Genomic DNA, 16,398 nt, shown 5'->3' on the forward strand with positions numbered 1-16,398 from the left:
TTCTTTGCAGAATTACTCACTGCAAGTGAACCATCATCCATGTGGACACATTTCTCCTATGACATCATGATTTTTCTCTCACGCACTGTCTTGCAATCCAAAACTCTTCAAGTCTCTAGTCCTCGCTCTGCAGAAGATTGACAAACTTCTTTTCTACTTCTCCCTTGGCTAAATATACCTGTTTCCTGGCCTCCCTTCTGGCTATCTGATACAGTTCGCTGCTACCACCACACTTCCAGTCATTCTAGGCCAGTTTCTTCTCTCTAATGGCCCTGTCAACTATACTATTCCACCACCATGTCACTTTGGGTTGAAAAGGGACTTTTCACCAGCTACAAATTTGGTCAGTGGCCTTCAACAGCTTGTCCCGAAGGAACCTCCAGTAGTCCTTCATGTTATATGTTGCAACATTCTCCTCTTTTTCACCAAATGCTTCAAGTCACGTGTCTCTAAATCTCTGACCATTCAGAGGATCCTTAAGCTTCCAGACCTTTCTTTTCCTCCTTTGTCTTCTTGATAGCCTTCAAGCCCTGATTCTGAAGTCGCTAATAACAATGCTATAGAACTTGAGCATATGTGTTGTGTGCTTGTGTATGTGAAATTCCGTCATTTTAAAGGAACAGTGTTTTGTTTAAATTTTTTGTTTTTCGCCTTTTCAATATAAACTATAGTGTTAAGGGAAAATTACAGCAAAATTTACAGTTTCAACTCCAGCCACTATAGAATTCTTTCACTTTCCCTTACCTCATTTAATATCTCCAAATACCACTCACTTTTTCACCATCTGTTGTATTAGTCTTCCGCCATCAAGTGTGCCAACAAACAAAAGCACATTTATGTTTTATATGTGATTATTTCAATCTTTCATAAATTTCCTGAGAAAGATGAAAAGATAGAAAAAGAGTCACCCTGTTCCCACTCCCACCCCTATGAAAATGGAGGCCATGATGGTGACAATGAAGACAAAATAAATTCTTACTTGAGTTTTCCAGCATATTCTAATTCAATTGCACACCTTTCCTTCAAAAAATGTGTGTATTTTTCACAAACTTCAATACCTTTACAAGTGTGGGATGATATATTATCATATTGGTCCTGTAATTAGAAACATGCATACAAGAATTATAAAACTGAAGTAAAATAATATAGGAAATATAAAAAAAGAATTCTAAAGTATAACTTTATTACTACTAACAGATATTCATTTCTGATCATCTATTAATATTTAAAATGCTTAAACTACCTGAATTAGTTTAAGCAACAAAATTAAACAATCATGAAGTGGACTTGTAACCTTACTGTATGAACACTTTGCTTTAAAAGTATTCCTGGATCATTTATCAGTAGATTTTTGTGATATAAAATAGGCCATTATCAAAAGTAAACATAGCAAATCTTTTTCTTTTTATCAAAAGCCATTGACCTACTTATAAAAACTGCCAAATGTGTATATTCATGAAATTTGTAAACTGATAAAAAAATAATAGAACATTTACTGCAAGGAGGATTGTCATAAGTAGTTTAGAAAGTAATTGCTTATATCAACTACCAGTTCTCAGCAGCTATCCAATCTGTTAGAGATAAGTTATGTCATCCTCCAAACAAACCTTACAGTCTTTAATAAAGGATGTATAAGACAATGTAGTCCCTGATATACAAACAGGAAGAAAATGGTCATGATTGTATTGTATTTGACCTGCTCAATCAGGAATGAAGTGGGTTCCACAATATATTCATTAAAAAGATGAACAATATGAAACAGGGTTTTATGATAATTGTAGCACAATGAATATGACCTACTCAGTATTCAATTCAAATCCTGAAAGATACACTCCACCCATTATTTTTTTCTTATTTATTAACTCACAAAACAGTTCTCTACCATAAATAACTGCAACAACTGTCATCAATTCCTGAACTGTATGTAATCACAATCAAATAGTGTTTGTTGTTTTGAGTAAGAAAATGGAACTAAGAATTCTTATGCATGAGAAACAAAGCTCTACCTCATTTTAGAAAGAACTTCTTGTCAACAAACTTCCTGCTTGCACTATGTGCATTTTTTTCTTCTTTTTTGCATTTTATCATGTAAATTTCTCTGGATTTGTCTTCCTTCAACTTTCAAGCATAATATATCAAGCAGTGAGTTAGAATTTGGTGATATGGTTTTTATTATATTTTTTTTATTTATTAATTATTTACTTAGAGAAAGAAAGTATTAATTGGAGAAAATAATTGATATTTCAATGTCAGCTGTAAGCGCAAGCTATCTACATGATATCTGAATTTATCAATTCTGTGTAGGAGTAGAATTATCACAAAGTTTATATTATATCAACGTTTTCTTTCAAGATAGGGTTAGTAAATGGTAAGGACTAACAAGAAACAATGTACTGATATATTTTAAATGCAGGGTTTCTGCATACTAGTAAGTTTATGAGGAGAGAATAATTATTGCAATAGAATAAATAACACTAATAATTTGTTGAGCCTCACAAAACTTCTGAACGGAGGAGATGAAGATATATTTTGGAATGCTTCTTCTAATGGTAGTTGTGCAGCTTTCAAGTTATAGAAGCTAGATGGACTTTCTGATATAAAGTAAGTCATTATCAAAAGCAAAGATTGCAATAATTTTATCCTTATATCAAAAGCTATCAAACTATCTACAAAATCATGAAATTGGTAAACTGGTAAGTTTGCCAATAAAATGGAGTACAAATTCGGCTATGAAATATGAAATTGATGCCCAGAAATTAATGCCATGTAAATATGTGTAAAAAACCTACATATATATAAAGACACAGGAGTGGTTGTGTGGTAAGTAGCTTGCTTACCAACCACATGGTTCCAGGTTCAGACCCACTGCATGGCACTTTGGGCAAGTGTCTTCTACTATACCCTCAGGCTGACCAAAGCCTTATGAATGGATTTGGTAGAGAGAAACTGAAAGAAGCCTGTCATGTATATGTGTGCGCGCACGCACACGTTCGCCCCCCCACACACACACACATAACATCGCTTGACAACCAATGCTGGTGTCTTTACGTCCCCATAACTTAGTGGTTCAGCAAAAGAGACTGATAGAATAAGTACTAGGATTACAAAGAATAAGTCCTGGGGTTGATTTGCTCAACTAAAGGTAGTGCTCTAGCATAGCCACAGTCAAATGACTGAAACAAGTAAAAGAATATCAATTTACTTGTATTAAACTTATCCTGGCAGGGGAAATAGATGTGACAACAGTTGAAAATCAACAGCAGGTAAAAACCACATACACAATGTATACTCTTTACTTTTTTACTTGTTTCAGTCATTAGACTGCGGCCATGCTGGAGCACTGCCTTTAGTCGAGGAAATCGACCCCAGGACTTATTCTTTGTAAGCCTAGTACTTATTCTACTGGTCTCTTTTGCCGAACGGCTAAGTTAAGGGGACATAAACACATCACCATCGGTTGACAAGCAATGTTGGAGGGGACAAACACAGTCACACAAACACATATATACGATGGGTTTCTTTCAGTTTCCGTGTACCAAATCCACTCACAAGGCTTTGGTCAGCCCGAGGCTATAGTAGAAGACACTTGCCCAAGGTGCCATGCAGTGGGACTGAGTCCGGAACGATGTGGTTGGTAAGCAAGCTACTTACCACACAGTCACTCCTGTGCCTACAATGTATGCCAATATTCAAAATATTTTATCAGCAATGTTATCCACCTTGATGCAATAGTTATATTTTTATGACAGTTTATACAGGACTAACTGTATTTCATCAAAATTTCTAGTTTTTAATTGGATTAGAAGATTTATATAGAGAAAGGACTTTAAGAAAAGAGTGAAAATGAATATTTTAACGAAAGAAACATTTTAGCAGATGAGTTTGATATGTAAAAGGCTCTAAATAACAACCTGTGATTCGATAATTGCTTTCAAATGATTTATAATTTTAATAAATTGGTAAAATTTATTTCTAAAATTCTAAAGCACTTCTAATTCATTTTCAGATAATATCGCTATACATTTCTCATGATTGACAATAAAAGTATCAAATAGTTATTAGCATGAGTTAGGGAACATGTTTAAGAATAAACATTATGCAATGGCTGTCGATAGCAGATATTGCAGGTTAGTGCAGTCCTCAGGCTCGCTGGCTCCTGCCATATTGTCTATTCCCAGCATGGAAAATGGATGTTACATGATGATGATGATGAAATATAACAGGATCATCAGTTTTGTAGTCCCAAAGGCTACCCTTTCCTTTACCGTCAAACAGTGCAAGCTAACTTTTGTCTCTCTCACTATAGGAATGTATCCTATTTCCAAGACAGATGTCTACATTCCAATGAAGGAGCTATGTTTCTGAGTTAGAGACCAGCTCTTTCAGTATTGGGGAAAAATTAAAAAGAAAGCTAATGTCATATATTATCAAAAGGGGGCATCCTGTAGGGAGACAGTATGTCAGTACTATTTAAACTCATCGTTCCTGCTCGTAAAAGTTTTTATAGAAATGATGGGTACACTAAATACAAAACATCTCTCACTTTTCCTTCAGAAACAATCTTAAGTCAAAAAGAAATTGAATCTCATCAGTCAATATTCCATAGTCACAGGAATTAAATTTGATGAGTCAAAATGCATAACATTGATGGTAAGACAATGAAAATGTGTGCCTGGCCAAAAAGACAAATATGAACAGCCTGAAGGTGCAACCAACATAGTAAGTATGATGGATCCATTACCAAGGAAAAGACAAGAAATGAATACCTCAGGAGAGCAAAGAAAATATGGTTATGAGAACTCTCAGCCTATGATAAGCATATTGCATACAGCACTTTTGCAGTACCTAGCCCGATACCTACATTTGGTCTTCTGGATTGGTCACTATAAGAACTTAAGGCAGATGCAAAAACTCAGAAACAGTTTGGTGTTACTGGAAATTTCAACATCAGTAGGAATGTAGAAACTATATTTTACATACAAGGAGGGTAGCTGTGACTTTAAATTTACTTCAACATCATGAAGTAAAGATTGTATGCAATACAATAGCATCATCTGCAACAGTCAAAAAAGAACACCAGCTATTTCACTCAAGTTTTGTAAACTTGAGTGAAATAGCTGCAGAAAATATTAGGATATTTATCTTAATTTGTTGTATAACACAGTACAACATGAAACTGCATTGGTAAGCCAGTCTGAAACACACACTATCACAAGAATCAGGCTTTGTTTACTTTGAAGGAAGTTAGAATTCTCTAATGTTAAGAGAAAGCTCAATCCTTTCTTCTACCACTGACTTGTCCCGAAACAGACTCATCACAGGACTGAGTTTCTGACTTAGAAAATTTTCAAGAAGATGTTAAGAGTTTACTTAAGGAGAAACATGAAATAGACTGGCACTAATCTCTACACAGAATATAAGAAAATCCCACTTAACAAAAATGGAAAGTATTCCAGTTCCCTGAGTATTTGAAACAAAAACCACTAATAGAAAGAATAAGCCACACTAAAAGCCTGGCATGATGTACCAAAAAGTTTATAAGATTTCACCTTCAAGGTTGTCTCCAAACAATCCTGGATGACAAAAACAAATCCCTACCAAGTATCTTCTAAACCAATGTTTCCCAACAAGGGGTGTGGGAAAATTGGGGTGGGGCATGCATTAGCATGGGTTGTGAAAATGTTTGCAATTGACTTGAGTGCACACTAATCAACCCTAAGCCTATCTTTGGACATTGAAATGGAAAAAAAAAACACAGCCACGCAATATCTATACTAACAATGGGAACTTATGTAGTTATGACCAATCGGTGTACCAAGTGAGGTATCCGCATTTGTTAGGCGTTTGTTTCTCTGTTTCAATATCTATTGTCCAGTGTCAATAGCAGCAGTCAACTCCACTCATTATTGTTGATTGATGCTTCGAATCCTTTCCTTTCTACGCTGAACAAAAATCGTCATCTTCATTGCTTCATCACCTTCTTGGATTTGTGTCAGCCCTTTTTAAAATGAGTAAACAAAACAAGAAGACTCATCAATATTTGGTGCAGTGTTTTTGAAGTTTGGGTTTATTCCCAACGTGCATAATGAGCGTAAACCTATTGTGTCATCAGAAAATGAGCAATGAGTCAATGAAGGCAGGCAGGCTAAAAGTGCACTTGAGAATAAGACATCCCAACAATTCTAATTCAGATTTAGAGTACTTCAAATCACTGAAAGAAAATTTTGAAAACCAAACAAAACTCACTTCACTATTTGCTGCACAACATGCGTCCTACACTCGTGCCCTCAAAATCAGCTATGAAATCTCCCTGCTTATAGCAAAACATGGAAAGAATCACATTATTAGATAGCAACTGATTAAACCAGCTATCTCAATATTTTTAAAAGCTGTACAACAAAAAGATGATAGAAATTTCAGGGCCATGCCACTCAGTTGTAATACTGTCTCCAACAGAATTGACGAAATGGGGCAAGATGTTGAAAATCAGTTTAATGAGACATTAAAATCATGAAAATTCTCATTACAAATAGATGAATCCATATTTCGGGGCAGTAAGGCCTTGTTATTGACTTATGTGAGATATATTGAGCATGAAGTTTTTCAGGAATAGATGTTGTTTTGTGAATCACTGGAAACCACAATTGCAAAGGATATTCACAGCAAACTTAAACATTATTTTGATGTGAACAAAATACCAAAAGAAAACTATGATGGGCAAGAAAACAGGATGCTTAAAAAAGATGAAGGATGAAAATCCAAACATATTGATTGACCATTGCATCATACACCGAGAAAACTAGGTTGCCAAGAAACTGTCCCCTGTTCTTAACTAGAATCTACCAGCTGTGATGAAGTGTGTCAATAGCATTAAAGTAAATCCCAAAGCCAAATGTCTTTTTAAGCAGTTTTGTGTAAATCAAAGTGCCAAGCATATTTGATTATTGCTTCATACAAAAGTAAGGTAGCTATCAAGTGGAAATTGCTTAAAAAGGTTCCCTCTACCTTTCCTCAGTCATCAGCCAGTCTTAGGTTTGCTATGAGCTTCTTCTTGATGTTGCTCATCCAATCTCTCTATACTTTTAATATACCTTTTTTTACTAAAAGTTTGTCTGTACATGAGTTGGTAGGGAAGCATAAAAATATTGCTCCAATAATGTAGGTATTTGCCACTAACTTCATATTTCATTGCTAACACTTGCAGCAGAATGAAGAATAAAGATGAATTGGGAAGACAAATCTGCAAAACTGTCCAATGCACACTAACATTGGTGTAAAACAATGACAATGATAGTTGTGCACAATGTTATACCTCTAAGTGCAAAAATGGAATCATGAGAAGCTCCAAGTTAGAAAAGAAAAGAAAAATGAAATTTTTTTTATTATCAAAATACCAAACAAATGCCAGTCTAGAGAAAGCCTTTGACAGTACCTTGATCTGTGACATGGTAGTCTCTGAGGAAACTAAGGATAGACAAATGGCTTGTAAAAGCAGAACAAACCACTTATAGCGGTGCTATTAGGATGGTAAGAGTTGGCCATGGGTAAAGTGACGAATTTAGTGTACAAGTAGGTGTCCACCAGCAGTCAGTCCTCAGCCCCCTCCTATTCATCATCCTTCAGGCCATATCAGAGAGATTTAAGACTGGAAGCCCATGGGAACTACAACATGCTAAGAATCTTGCCCTCATAGCAGAATCTGTAACAAAATTAGAAAAGAAATTCCAAGTGTGAAAACGGAACCTGGAATCAAAGGGTTTTAAGATAAACTTAGCAATTACCAAAGTCCTAGTAAGCAAGAATGGATAGAATCCTTCACCCTTCCAGTAAATGGTCCTGCTCAATATGTAGGAAGGGTGTAGGTATTCCATTTGGTGTACTCAGTGCAAACTATGGACACACAAGAAGGTTATTATAGGAAGGCTAACAGGAAGTTGTGTGTATGTGTGGAAGATGTATGGAAGCCATAAAGGTGATGAAGCAATGGGAAACTGTACATCATCATCATCTTTGTTTAATGTCCATCTCCATGCCAAATCAGACTGGAGTCTGGTGCAGCCTTCCAGCTTGCCAGCCCTGGTCAAGCCATCTTACTCATGCCAGCATGGACAACAGACATTAAATGATGATGAAGATGTACAGAAGTGTTAAAATAAATGAAGTAGCTGCATGACGTGTACAACACTGTAAATGCTCTGACAAAAGCTAGGTACACAGAATCTTGCATACAAAAGAGATTTGGTAGAAATATAAGATGAATAAAGTAAATATTTTTACTTCAAGATGAAGAAACAAAACTCATTGCTTTCTATTTTGAATGTCTGGATACACAGGTTGATATTGGTGTTTAATTTGAGTTTAATGAAATGGGATATGAAAAGAATTTTGTAAATATCTATTGAGGAAACTTCTGTTCAAAAGAATTGCCAAAGCAAAAATAGATAGGTAGAGCAATTGTGAAGTTCATAACAGCAAGCTAAACCAACTGTTAGGTCTCAATATCACTGGTAAAAGCACATCCCTAACATAGTTAGGATCGCATCTCAATGACAGACCTATCTCTTCAGGACCATGAGATACTTAAGCCCCCACTCCACCTCAAGAAACAATTATAGCACTCTACTAAGCTCAGATGAAACCAACACTGGAGTATCACTCTCATACCAGGGAAACATCCTAGAGCATCATCATCATCATCGTTTAGCGTCCGCTCTCCATGCTAGCATGGGTTGGACGGTTCAACTGGGGTCTGGGAAGCCAGAAGGCTGCACAGGGCCCAGTTTGATCTGGCAATGTTTCTACGGCTGGATGCCCTTCCTAACACCAAGCATATCCACTAAAAAGCCACGGTCTCTGAGGGGTTGAGTGAAACTGTTAAATTCCAAATCAGAGTTGATCTCCTCAGGTCTCCAGTAAAGGAAATCCCTTCTAAAATTCAAGCTGCCAACTAGATAATACTCAGTATGCTCCAAATCATCCCTGGAAATGTTCACACATTTGCCCCCTGCCACGCCAATACACTGTTCACTGCACCAGCACTACATATCATTCTTTACAAGAATCCACTTATACAGGATCCAACCACTTTCACCTCTTCACATGGCCATTTGTACACTACAGATTTGGAAGCCAATGCATCCACAGTTCACTACAGTCTGGGAAATTGTAGTTTTCTCCTGGACTTTATTTCACAACTTATATGAGGTACTTTAATTATACCTTAACTATAAAGAGATACTTTATACCTTAATCTATCAATTTTAAAACTATTTGTATGTAGTTAAGCCTTTTTCTTCACATATCAGTTTTCTGCATCTTTTTCTTATTTCTGAAGCCTTTTATTGTTTATATGTGTGTGTGTGTCATATCTATTTCTTGTATATATTATTTGATCTTACTTTATATATCTATTCATTATCTTATTTATTTATTTATAGACATTTATGTAATTTATGCACCATCCAGTTATATTCTACATTATGATTTCATTTTTATTATCATCATCATAGTAATAATAACTATACACGTGTGCACAAGAGCACACTACATGAATATACATGCTGCAGATTTATTTATGTACATGTGAAAAATATGATTTCATGTTAATGTCTTATAGGCATATGTATGTATAAATTATATGTATTTGTATGTACGTATGTAGATGTGCACATGCATATCAATGTGCATGTATATAAGTGTATCAGCATCATCATTCAACATCCATTGTCCATGCTGTTATGGGTTGGACAACTTGACATGGGCTGCACCAGACTCCAGTCTGATTTGGTATGGTTTTCTATGGTTGTATGCCCTTCCTAACACCAACCACTCTGAGGGTGTAGTGGGTGTTTTTATGTGCCACTGGCACAGGTGCCATTTGTGTGACACCAGTATTTGGCACGACTGCAATTTTGCTCAGCTTGATGGGTCTTCTTCTGAAGCACGACATAATGCCAAAGGTCTCAGTCACTGCCTTGGAGAGGCCTAACACTCAAAAGGTGCTCTTAACGTGCCACTGGCACAGGAACCAGTTACATGACACCAGCATCAACCATGACTATGATTTCATTTGGCTTGACAAGTCTTCTCAAGCACAGCATATCGCCAAAGGTCTCAGTCACTAGCCATTGTCTCTGTGAGGCTCACAGTTCTAAGATCATGCTTCACCACTTCATCTCATGTCTTCCTGGGTCTACCTCTACCACAGGTTCTCTCCACACTTAGAGCTCAACATTTCTTTACCTGTCTTTGTTCATACACATCACATGACCATACCAGCGCAGTTGTCTCTCTTGCACACCACATCTGATGCCTCTTATGTCTAACTTTTCTCTCAAGATACTTATACTCTGTTGATCATGCACACTGACATTGTACATGCAGTGAAGCATACTAGCTTCATTTCTTTCAAACCTATGATGTCTTTGGCTGTCATGTAGCATAGCTGTTTGCATATAGGCATCATACAATCTACCTTTCATTCCGAGAGTGACGGCCCTTTGTTAGCAGCAGAAGTAGGAGCTCTCTAAAATTTGTCCAGCCTAATCTTATTTTCACAGCTACACTCTTGGAGCATCCACCTAACTTGATCACCTAGATAATGGAAGCTATCTACTACCTCTAGCTTGCTCCCCTGACAGTTGATGGAGTCTATTTGCTGCACATTTTCAGCATTTATTGTACCTGTGCATCTGCCACATGCAAAAACTAGTTTCCCTGTTAACCTTCCTCTGATATTGCTGCACCTTTTGTGTGTCCAAAGCTTACATTGGGTGCATCTTATGGAGTTTCTACCTACGGCTTTTCTACAAATCAAGGTAGGTTAACTCTAAGGCACTTCGATTCTAGACCTTGCTTTGATACTTGGAACTTCTATAGTTCTGGTAGTGATTCAGCAACAAGAACATGGTCATCAGCATCAAGGAGCTCCCAGAGGCAGCCTGTCTTAAATTCCTCTGTTATTGCCTATGATGTATTATGTAGCAATGTATGTATATATTCATGTATGTGCCTATATTCATGTATGTACATATGTGTGTATGTGTATACATATGTGTATGTATTCATGGACATGCATATACAAATGAGTGTATGCATGCAAAGTCTTCTCTGGAACCTCATATTACCAGACATCTCACTCCATTGTCATTTACTCCGTGAGCCCCCAACATTCTGAGATCATTCCTCACAACTTTGTCCCATGTCTTCCTAGGTCTTCTACTTCCACATGTACCATCCACTTTTAGTGACCAGCACTTCATTATAAATTGTCTTCATTCATATGCATCACATATGGTCCAAACCAATGTAGTCTTTTCTCTTGCATGCTGCATTTATTCCCTCTTATGCCTAACTTTTATCTCAACACATCTGCACTTTGTCGTTCATGCACATCCAGTGGAGCATACTGCCTTCATTCCTTTTTAGTCTATGCATGTCTTCTGCATTCAAAGCCTATGTCTCATGGTCATGGAATATAGCCTTTCCTACACAGGCATCTTTCCCTTTTTCTGGTCAATCTGAATAGTGTTTCTGCCAGAGTGGTAGGTGACTAGGTGGCTGGCAAGTTTTCTGAAATTAGTATTGCAAACCATAAGATCATTTGCGTCCACAGAACTCCAGCAGCTTTGTTCATTCCTCATTGCGTGAGCCAAAACCGTAGACTCCATATATGCCATGGAAGCTAGCCCATGATGGCACACTAATCTAATCTTAAGTATTCTGTCGCATACTCTGACTACCTTATCTACCCATTTCTCCGCAAGAAGTATACCCACATCCCCAACCCCGTTAGTGTTCTCCACCCAGAAAATCTTGTACCTGTGTTCTTTGCCTGTGAGGAACCTAGCAGAACCTCATATCCACCTTACTTCTTGGATGCAGCACATATCAACACATCTCTGTTCAGGCCTCTCAGCAATCTCACCATCCTACCTTTCAGTGTGCCGACGTTGAGAGTGCCAACCCTGAAGTTATGGGAGGTATGTGCCCTAGAGACCCTGTGAGGGGAGACAGTGGCATGATGTACCTGAAACGAGAGCTTGCATTTGGCAGAATTCATAAGCAACCTATAGTCTTAAGTTCAACCTGCGTACACTACACTATCATGTTTGTCACTGTATGATCACTACCTTATATAGTAGTGGTGGGGTTAGGGTTAGAGACGAATGACTGTGTGATCGTGTGATAAACTTTCATAGATGAGTGAAAGAATATGTTGCAAATTATGGAAATGCGTGAGCTAAGGTTGTCTCAGACATCAACAAGTAAGACAAAAATATAGAACTGAAATGCATGAGCTAAAGTTATCTTAGACATCAACAGTAAGACGAAACTATGGAACTATATTTACATGATGGCATGGTGCTGAAATAGACACAATAAGACAGAATATAATAATAAGGGTTTATGATGATGATATTCGCAGATATACAGTGGAAGGTGGGTAACAAGTTGAAAGGTAAAAATCTCTTATCTGAAATTTTTCATCCTCTGAGATTTGTATTTTACGGCCAAGGTATCGAAATCAAATAGGAGGGTTATCATGCGTGTGTTAGTTTATATAATGTGGTGATAGTGGTGGTGGGGGAAGTAGGAAATCTTGGCTAGGCGAGTGGTAATAGAAAGAGAGTGAGATATAGACACAGACAGAGTGATGGCCGATAGATATCAATATATGTGTATATATATATATATATATCAATATCTATATATATAAAACTCGTGTGTCTGTGTGTTTAACTTCATGGCACATCTCCTAGCCATCAAATCGTAGAACCACCAAAAATGGGTCACTTAAAGTTTAGGCGAATGAAAATTGAACTGCGCTATTTCTGTTCCAAAATTCATCTCGCAAGTGCAAAAATCGATAATGTGTTTGTTTAGGCCTTATCCCATGCATTGAATAGTGAACTTTACTCAGTCAGCTGTTTGGCGTGAACTGTGTTCACCACGCATGCAAGCATGCATAAATTGCATGAAAAATAAAAAATCAAGATAGAAAAACGAATCACCGTAAACATTGTAGAACTTCGGCAAAGAAATGAATTTTCGGGATATAACCTGGAGGGATTTTTCGTGTTAATCATTTGGACTTTGTGAACACATACCAATTGTTTTCATAACATTTTTAACGCTTTGAATTAAATGTAACCATTTTGCGTTGAGTCTGCAGTTTGAATCACTTTAACCAAATTTTAGCTGGCCGGATTTTTGATCATCACGATACATCGCCAGCGACTCCCTGAAACTCTCCCCTGAAATCCCTGTTGAGAAATCAATATATATAAAACTCTACTTGTATGTCTGTGTGTGTGTCTGTGTGTTTAACATTTGGATCTACCAAGTTTCATTATTATGTGTGGCAAGTTTGGTAGCCTTCAACTAACACTATCTCCTTCGAGACCCTGCAGTGCAATTTGACCAAAATTGAGAGTATGATAGAAGGCTTGCTTTTCATTCTGTAGAAGATAAAATTCAAATTGGACCATATTAACACCAACAATTATTTACATAAAAAAAGGTGCTTTTTTTCTATGAAAATCCCTATTTTTTACGATTTTTGACTGCTGTGTCACCATTTTTCGGTGTATTTCAACTGGAAAAATGTTCACTTGAAGAGAATAACAAGTTGCATAATGCAAAATTTTTACTTTTCAAAACTTCCAATTCTGAAGGGTCGAAACAAACCCAAGCAACACTGGTTGATACTGCTAGTATATATATCTATATATATATATATATATATATATATATATATATATATATATATATATAGCAATACATATCATCATCATCATCATCATCATCATCGTTTAGCGTCCGTTTTCCATGCTAGCATGGGTTGGACGGTTCTACTGGGGTCTGTGAAGCCAGAAGGCTTCATCAGGCCCAGTCAAATCTGGCAGTGTTTCTACGGCTGGATGCCCTTCCTAACGCCAACCACTCCGTGAGTGTAGTAGGTGCTTTTTACGTGCCACCCGCACTGGTGCCAGACAGAGCTGGCAAACGGCCACGAACGGATGGTGCTTTTTATGTGCCACCGGCACGAGGGCCAGGCGAGGCTGGCAACGGACACGAAACGGGGCGGTGCTGGCAACGGTCGCGAAACGGAAAGTTCTCTTACATGCCACCGGCACTGGTAATACATCTGCAATTTCCATTGATCGATTTCCATTGATCGATTTCGATTCTGATCCTCACTTGCCTCAACGGGTCTTCACAAGTAGAGTTTCGACATGCCATCGGCACTGGTAACACATCCGCAATTTCCATTGATCGATTTCGATTCTGATCCTCACTTGCCTCAACACGTCTTCACAAGTAGAGTTTTGTGTCCCAAGAGGGAAGGTATGCATACGTAGGCGGCTCCATCCCATGTAGAAGGCCACGGGTTATGGACTCACTTGTCCTGCCGGTCCTCTCGCGCACCGCACACTTCCAGAGGTCTCGGTCTCTAGTCATTTCCTCAGTGAGACCTAAAGTTCGAAGGTCGTGCTTTACCACCTCGTCCCAGGTTTTCCTGGGTCTGCCTCTTCCACAGGTTCCCTCAACCGCTAGGGTGTGGCACTTTTTCACACAACTATCTTCATCCATTCTCGCCACATGACCATACCAGCGCAAACGTCTCTCTTGCACACCACAACTGATGCTTCTTAGGTCCAGCTTTTCTCTCAAGGTACTTACACACTGCCGAGTGTGAGTACCGGCATTACACATCCATCGGAGCATACTGGCTTCATTTCTAGCGAGCTTACGCATATCCTCAGCAGTCACGGCCCATGTTTCACTGCCATGTAGCATGGCTGTTCGTACACACGCATCATACAGTCTGCCTTTCACTCCGTGCAAGAGGCCTTTAGTCACCAGCAGAGGTAAGAGCTCTCTGAACTTTGCCCAAGCTATTCTTACTCTAGCAGTTACACTTTCAGCACACCCGCCCCCGCTGCTGACTTGGTCACCTAGGTAACGGAAACTATCAACTATTTCTAGTTTTTCTCCCTGGAAAGTGACGGAAGTTGGTCTCAGAGCATTTTCAGTGTGTTTATGTTCCTGAGCATCTGCCACATACAAAAACCATCTTCCTAGTTAGCCTTCCTTTGACATTGCTGTATCTCTTATGTGTATATATATATACATATATATATATATATATATATATATATAATTATATATATAACAATACATATATATATATTATATATTATATATATATATATTCCTCTGTCTACGTAGGCTCTGTAGTGACGACCATGACTTTGAGACTCAGTCTCAACGCATGGCTTGCTACTTCATCCTACGTGGATACCCCCTCACCACAATCCACACCGCCCTTGCCAGAGCACGTTCCGTAGACCGTGCATCTGCTCTCTCCCCCCGAACCCGCCCTGTAGTCTCCCGCCTCCCTTACCACCCCACGACCCTACCTCTCCAACGCACCATTCTTTGAGCTTTCCGGCATCTCCAGTCCAACCTGTCCACTTCACACCTCTTCCCCAACCGACCCCTCCCCTCTTTCAAACAAGCCCATAACCTACGAGACCTTTTGGACCACAGCTCCTTCCCTGACCCTACCTCCCAACCTGGCTCGTTCCCCTGCTCCCGCCCACGTTTCCACACTTGCCCTTACCTCTCCAACACCACCCTCCTCACTGGCACCCATCATCGACCCTATCGCATCATCAACTCCTTCACCTGCACCTCCAGTAATATCTACTGCATCTCTTGCTCTCTCTGCCATTCCCCCTACATCGGACAAACGGGACGCCGCCTGGCTCACCGGTTCGCGGACCATCTCCGTGACATCCGCCTTGCCAACGACACACCGGTCTCATGCCATTTCCGCTCCACCGATCACTCCTTGCAACACCTGTCTGTGTTCGGTTTGTCCTTGCATAGAGACCATCCGGATTCCCGTTTCCGCCGTGAACAGGGATTAATCTTCTCTCTTCGCTCTTTTACGCCAATTGGTCTCAACTCTCTCCCCCTCCTCATCTAACCTCCACCTGACTCCTGCTTCTCTTTGGTCCTTCATCTTTTCACCCCTACTCTCTTGCTCTCCTCTTCCATTCTTCCTTCCTTTCTTCTTCCTTCTTCCCCTTCTCTCTTTCTCTCTGCTCCCTCACATCCCTTCTCTCTCCCCCCTATCCCCCTCTGCTTCTCCTCTCCTTCCTCCCCCCTCCCTCCTTCACCTCTTCTCCTCCCCCTTATCTCATCTCCCCCTCTCACCCTCGCTCTCACCTTTCCTCTTCTCCCTCCTCTCTCCTCCCGCTCTCCCCCCCGCTCAACTCTCTCTCACTCTTCCCCTCATCCCCCCTCTCTCCACTACAACATACGACATTACCCATCACATCATACATACATACACACTCCAGACCTTTTTCTCTCCATGTTTCTTTT

General features: G+C 39.0%; 1 long non-coding RNA gene across 1 annotated transcript; it reads right to left on the reverse strand.

Annotated features, from left to right (window-relative positions):
* Positions 1-636: 636 nt before the first annotated feature.
* Positions 637-1,102, reverse strand: LOC118761565. Its single transcript, XR_004997476.1, has 2 exons — positions 980-1,102; positions 637-875 (listed from the first exon to the last, which is right to left on the reverse strand). It is a non-coding gene; the product is annotated as an uncharacterized LOC118761565 (long non-coding RNA).
* Positions 1,103-16,398: the final 15,296 nt, after the last annotated feature.

The sequence above is a fragment of the Octopus sinensis genome, unplaced genomic scaffold (genome assembly GCF_006345805.1).
Source record: "Octopus sinensis unplaced genomic scaffold, ASM634580v1 Contig15235, whole genome shotgun sequence".
NCBI classification, from domain to species: domain Eukaryota; kingdom Metazoa; phylum Mollusca; class Cephalopoda; order Octopoda; family Octopodidae; genus Octopus; species Octopus sinensis.